A 7500-nucleotide genomic window follows, 5' to 3' on the forward strand; every position below is an offset into this window, starting at 1 on the left:
TCGTTTTGAGGAGATTAAAATATTAAAACAATGTTCTTTGTGTAGTAACAATATTCAGCTCATGAGATATTGAACGCGGAACTCCGCAAATATGCTTGGCGAATATAAAAAGCAAGCAGACTTGATCATGTAGGACCTTCAGGACCATGAACATAGTCAAGTTTAAAAAAAACCCAACCAGGGTAAAAATAGTTTCAGGTTTGATATTTGCTGCGTATTCACAGCTTTGCAAAGGCAAATGGATCGTTTCAGAGACCAAAATGGACCAGGAGAATAGCCGTGTAAATTAGAAAGCGGCTACTCTCCTTAAGAACAAACAATCCCAATCTTATCTGTTTCGGCACTGGCCTTGGCCAAGGCCGCTGCTGGAGCAACAACTCCCCCGGAAGAGCTCTGCGGTGAGCCACTCTCGCGTTCCTTCCCCGACTCCCCAGACACCTGGTGATTGTTGACTATGTCTGGGACCTGATCAGGGTTTCTCCATGGCAACTTGCTGTGTATCGCTATGACAACCCTGCGGACTGAGGCACCTAGATTAGATGCTGGCATAGCGACTCTCCAGGCCTACACACACATGAACTCTTACACATATATACAGATATGCAATCATCCGCCCGATACCCTATCCCTCGCCTTGCAGCTTTGTACCCCCAGTCTGACAGGCGGGTCTGTGACCAGCGCCGAACATGGCTGCAGGTCCGGATGGCTGCTTGCCTGTGCTGGGCCACCTCCACCCCCAATCCCTCCCCTGTTGCAAGTCTTGTTCATGTTGTAGAGTGTACTGATTATGTGCTAATGTTGCTGAGGTGTTTTTTCCTGTTCCCACACTGTACTTCTTAAGGAGCATAGTCTGGGGGCTGCCTTTTTTTTCTCCTCTCCTCTCCTCATGTCATGCTGTATTTCTTCTAATTCCCTGTCTTCCTGTCCTGTCTATCCCTTTGTCACATGTATGTTTGTATGGACAGGTCGATGGCCAATTTCACTGGTTTACTATGTGACAATAAAGGACTACTACTGCCTAGACTGCTTTAGTGTATTTTGTGTAGGCTATTGTACATACAGTATGCAAACATGTTTTATGTAAAAATGTTCCTGTTCCAAAGGTTGTAGTGTGTTCCTACTGACCACACTGACTTACTACAGGTGGAATTTTGACAGTAACTCCCTTACTGTACGTACTGAAGGGTTGGGGTCAGAATCCCCTGTCTCTTCAATTTAATTATATATATATATATATCCTTTTTATATATATCCTTTTGAATGATTACTTTATTCTTATTAAAAATTCAACAATCAAGTATGTATCCTAATCATTTCTGTATTCATTTTCTTTTAGGTGCATTCCAGTGTGTGCCCTTGGGTTGTGTTCACATGCAAGGGGCCTTTTGATGATAATTGTCTTGGGATTCAGAGAGCGGCGAGAGAGACTCTGTACTCATGTATTGCATAATATTATATATATATATTGTAAGTAAATCAAAACCAAATAATTTACAAGCTTTTAACTTCATGAGGTGCAATGGCAAGGTATCTAACACCAGAGACGTCCTTGGTGAATCTGCCTCTGGCTGGACATTTCTTTACAGTCCTTTTAAAGTCCATCAACTTTTTAACATGTTCAGAAATCCCTCCTGGAAACTCCCTCTGCATACATTCAGTCTTTTACAGCCAATTGGTCAAACACAAAATCTTGAACTGTCATTATTTCTGGAAGACCCCTTAGGACTTTTGCATATAAAACTCTTTGTCCTCTTTTTCTGGACCTTTCCATCATCGCTGTATCTTCTGTATCTCGTCTGCAACACACAGACGGTAATGATGGCATTTTTCTCCTTTCTTTTGCAAAGCTCTTTCTAATACATGTTCAACTCCTCTCTACTCTGCCACCATCATCTGCTTAATAAATGCTTACAACATTCAGTGTGGTATGTTTTTCTTTATAAACCATTTTCATAATAAGAATATTTATAAAACAAGTTACAGTGTTTTTCTTAACCCTTGTGCATCCTTGTGGACATTTTTGGCTTTTTCAGTTTTGTTTTTTTGATAACTTTGTCTGTTAATGCTAACTGCATAACATTTTCCACAGGTGTGAATTTTTATTGGAATTTTAATATTTCACCCTATTTTCTTTAAAAAATATATTTTTTGCAGTAGTCACACAAAATACTCCCTCTTAGCGTCGTTTTGGACAAAAATGCCCCATTGAAACCCATTAAAACTGCGATTTTTAATCCCAGTGCCATTTAACTATAACATTATGCAATCTTGTTTAACATGCTTTCATTATGTTGGCAAGGCTTCAAAATTTACATTTGAAATATTTTTTACCAGATCGTGCCATTTTTTCAGGTTTGGCATATCATCGTTTTTGTTGTTGTTTTCTGCTGTTTTTGGCTTATGCATATTATAGAGCCAATTAGATACATTATGAATATATAATTGTGTGAGTGTGTTGGTATGGATTTCAGAGTGTGGTTTGAATGTGTCTGAGGCTCTAATAATAAAAATAAAAAAATTCTGTTTAGCATTTATTAAATTGAAAATAATTATAATTATTATATTTTTTATAAAAAACAACAGTGGCATTATGTAAACAAACCAGCGTTTAAAGTGTTAATAAATGAATGAATGTTTGGTCATTATGATTAGAACTGATGCTGGTTAAAATATAAGTCAGTGAAAGTAGAAAAAAATATTATTCTATAATATTTTTATGACACTTTTTTGACATGGCCATTTTTGGCCATTATGGACCTGAGTGTAACTTTTTTTTAAATCTGATACTGCATAAAAAATATGAAAGCATCAAAATGAATGTTGTTGTTAATCATTGACATATCCGAGGCTCTAATAATCAAAGAAAAACAATTCTGCTTAGCATCTATTAAAATGAAAATAATTACTATTTTTCATTTTTTCCTAAAAAAACAACAGTGGCATTATGTAAACAAACCAGCGTTTAAAGGGTTAAAATTCTGAAAATGAATGAATGTTTGGTCATTATGATTAGAGCTGATGCTGGTTAAAAAAAATATGTCAGTGAAAGTGGAAAAAAATATAAATCTATAATATTTTTATGACAGTTTTTGGACATGGCCATTTTTGTCCATAATGAACCTGTGTGTAACTTTTTTTAATTGATGCACAACACTTTAAAATATCATTTAACATGTGAAAATGGTTTAAACACATTGTCTTCAAGAGTGTTGATGTAGAAGTCTGGATCTGAACTGGAGCTGCTGTAATCTCTAGTCAAATATGCTGAGCATCCTGAGATACAAACAACGACACAACAGGAGAAAGATTACCATTGATGCTGTTCATATTATTTCAGGAAAAAGATGGTCATGTGCACTTTTTACTATTTCATCACATAGTACAAAATGATGATATGTGTTAATTGAATGCTTAGCTAAAGAGATGTGTCTTTAATCTAGATTTAAATTAGGATAGTGTTTCTGGGCCCCCAAACATTATCAGGGAAGTTATTCTAGAGTTATTGCGTTACATTCTATAGGAAATCATCTGATTTTAATGACATGGCCCAACGAGTCGTCATTTTAATTTAGTGCATAAAAAAGGGGCTGACATTGAAGTGTTTTTTAAGGTTAGCACTGTTATGGGGTTAACAGCTGTCAGATCCAGGACCAGATATGATGAAAGAAGACCAGGAGTCGTGAAATTCAATCAAATAAGTCAAATTTTACTGAAGAATAGTTTGCAGTTAAATTGGTAGAGCCAGTGTCAAAGTCACGAGGAGGTCGCAAGCCAACTCTACCTTACAAACAAATCTCACACAAGTATACCGTTTACAAGGACATGCATTACATCTTTGCTACTTCTGATTGGCTAAGACAACATAAAATCTAAACAATTATACATTTATACTTTATTCTTTAGAGACATACACATGAAAGAAGTAACATTTTGTGAACTAGATCATGTAAATCACATAGAGGTTGACCCCTGTAACCTTTACTTGGTCAAGAACAATCAGACACCATAATGCACTTAAAAATATAATGGTAGAAATGCTGACAACAAAATATGATTAAAACTATATATGAATCACTCTTTGAATATAGTAATGATTATATAACTTGATTCGCACTTGTTATAGGAATAATGTAAAAACTCAAAAGGATATATAGATATAGTGAAGAGACAAGGGATTCTGACCCCAACCCTTCAGCACAGAATATAATTAAGTTGGCTTGTGAGAGCTATCTCATATCAAACTAGATCCTAGAGCTTTTAAGCTACATGCATCATGCTAACACATGCTAGCATCGCCTAGCAAAGTGCTAAAACATGCTAAAAGCGTGCTAGCATCATGCTAAAACATGCTAGCATCGCCTAGCTGAGTGCTAAAACATGCTAAAAGCGTGCTAGCATCATGCTAAAACATGCTAGCATCGCCTACCGGAGTCTTAAAACATGCTAAAAACGTGCTAGCATCATGCTAAAACATGCTAGCATCGCCTAGCAGAGTGCTTAAAACATGCTAAAAATGTGCTAACATCATGCTAACACATGATAGCATCGCCTAGTGAAGTGCTAAAACATGCTAAAAACGTGCTAGCATCATGCTAAAACATGCTAGCATCACCTAGCGGAGTGTTAAAACATGCTAAAAACGTGCTAGCATCATGCTAACACATGTTAGCATCGCCTAGCGGAGTGCTAAAACATGCTAAAAACGAGCTAACATCATGCTAACACATGATAGCATCGCCTAGCAAAGTGCTAAAACATGCTAAAAACATGCTAGCATCATGCTAACACATGCTAGCATCGCCTAGCAAAGTGCTAAAACATGCTAAAAACGTGCTAGCATCATGCTAACACATGCTAGCATCGCCTAGCAAAGTGCTAAAACATGCTAAAAACGTGTCTATCTATCCATCTATCTAGCAACTAAGTTAAACTTTAAACTACTTTAAACTACAAACTACTTTAAACTTTAAACTAATTTAAACTACAAACTAATTTAAACTATAAACTACTTTAAACTTCAAACTACTTTAAACTATAAACTACTTTAAACTAATTTAGACTAATTTAAACTTCAAACTACTTTAAACTTCTTCAAACTTTCTGGTCCAAACTTTCACAAGCCAACTTAAAGTTTGTCTCGATGAACTTTTTTTTCTAGTTAATAATATGAAACTAAGATTAACTCAGTAAACTACATGCATGCATGAACTAAATCATTTTGATCACACATAGTATTTACATTACAACAGTACATCATCAGACATGCTAATTTACATGGATTCAAAACACACCATAATTTTTCAGACAACAAAGCAAAAGCATTTTTTTTGTGAGACATCTCTTACATTTAAGCAAGCTAACATAAACCCTTCTTCTTAACTCTTACAACAGTTATCTCAGTACCACAGATAACATCTGCTCTTATCCTTCTAATCATTACCTTGTCACCCGAGGTAATTAAGTTTAATGTCATCTTCACTGCCACTTTGACTGGAATCATATGTGTCACATACATGCAAATCATGATGATGTTGAAGCGTAGATGACACAGCATTTCTAATCAATTTCATTACACATGGCCACAAACACAAGATCAACAAGAACGAGCAAACTATACAAATTACCATCATCATCGCATTTGTCACATTACTAAAAATACCTTTAAACCATCCCCATCCAAAAGAGAATGAATTAGTTTCCCGATCTGTCAGAGTCTTTGACATGAAGGTCAAATGATGTATCCCTTCTTCAATGACATGACCTTTTGCATCATTATCTGGAATGTATGTGCAGCACGTTTCTCCCACTATCACACAAACTCCAGCTTGTGATGCCGTAAGTTGGTCTAAAACTAAACGATTCTGCAGAACCGTGAGTCTTAGTCCTCTCAGCTCCTCCTTGATGCCTTCCATCATAATATTTGTCGTGTCAATGAAAGAAATCAGTTCATACCTGGTTACCTGTACCTCTTCCATTACTGATGCAACACCTATTCCAGGCACAAAAAAAGCCAGCAATTTCTCAGCTATGTTCCAGATGTGATGATTTCTTGGCACTGGGCTGTCTTGCACAATGTTAAGCAGTCCCCTTTTCTTTGGTTTCATAACTTCATGTGGTTGGTGCTGTATGACCATTGCTCCTCCGTGCAGTTGAACTAGAGCACATGTTCCTGTCCAGTTTATAGGCAGAGACACATAGATTGCATACCCACACTGCCAGTATGCATTTTCTAGTACTCCTGTGCCCTCTTCATCTGGTACATGCACAGTTGCACAAGCAGCCTTACATGCATCACGTATGGCTTTGTGTGATTTCAAGTATTCGAAAGCCATTATAGCTTGTGTCGAACTCCCAACGGCAATATTAGGTTCAAATAAGCATCTATAACAACGTCGTTGTGTGATAGGATTAGTGTCGTTCTCTTTGTAGATTATGTTGCATTTACTCTTTGGTGTTTCCCCTAAAGCATAAGTTCCTGAAACTCTGCTGTAACATGTGAGATTAGTTGGTATGTTCCGAACAGTTGCTGCCTTGCCAAACACTCTTTTTGTCACCTTCATTGTTGTCCATTCCTTGTTGTTTAAATAGAGCATAGTTTTGTCGTTATATAAAGTTGCTGACACAGCCAATGTAGCCATGAAGGTTGATGTGTTGTGATCTTGGTGCGGCCACAGGTCCGCTCCAGCGGTACTGTCTTGTGAACTGTGTGCACTACGTAGCAGTTCAGAAACCCACTTTTCTTTGCTGTATGGTTGGTTAGTCTCCACCACAGGTTCAGTAGCATATGGATGAGGAGGGCTGGGATGGTCCATCCAGGACTCAGATAAGCTTGCTAAAAATCTTCTGCTGTTTCTCGTACTGCGTCTCGAGTGCATAAGTATGGTTACCTGAAGCAGTACCATTCATCATCATCATCCTCACAGGCTCAGGATCAATGCCTTTTTTCGTAGTGAGCAGTAAAACAATCAGTAATGACAGAACAACCAGTACGCATGTCGTAGCTCTCAGACCGCAGTGTCCAAGAAGTCTCATAGGATGCCATGGTCGTCGGTGTAGCTCCATATTGCTCCCAAGGGTCATTCAAGTCCAGCCCGTGTCACTGCGTGTTCAGCTCACAATACACTGGCTGTGTGTGCCTGTCTTTCCCAGAAATAACGACTTTCATTCCCCCCCAAAGAAAGTATGAATAACAATGGAAAGTTACCACAGGCCTCGATGTGAACTTTGTTTTATCTTATCACAAGTGGTGATAGGGTAAAAATGTTGTCCATCTCCAAACTTTCCCATAAGAAAAATCTGCTGGTCAGATGAGAAACAACGAGTCTGTGAGACAGAGAGAAGGACAGAGGTTTAGTGAGACAGTATTGAATAGGGATGTGGACGGCATAGTCAGACTTTGACACTATCTCTCACACTGTAGAATGGGGAGGCCTAAAAAAGGCACCACACCTGTAAGATCAGATCTATGGTCACAGGCTGGAGGGATTGATTCTATGATAA

At 37.8% G+C, this 7500-nt stretch overlaps 1 protein-coding gene across 1 annotated transcript in view; it reads left to right on the forward strand.

The window, feature by feature from the left end:
* Window positions 1-7500, forward strand: part of LOC127626728 (C-terminal-binding protein 2-like) — a 94515-nt gene that overhangs the window by 434 nt on the left and 86581 nt on the right. The gene's annotated exons all lie outside the window — the stretch shown is intronic.

The sequence above is a fragment of the Xyrauchen texanus genome, chromosome 33 (assembly GCF_025860055.1).
Source record: "Xyrauchen texanus isolate HMW12.3.18 chromosome 33, RBS_HiC_50CHRs, whole genome shotgun sequence".
Lineage (NCBI taxonomy): Eukaryota > Metazoa > Chordata > Actinopteri > Cypriniformes > Catostomidae > Xyrauchen > Xyrauchen texanus.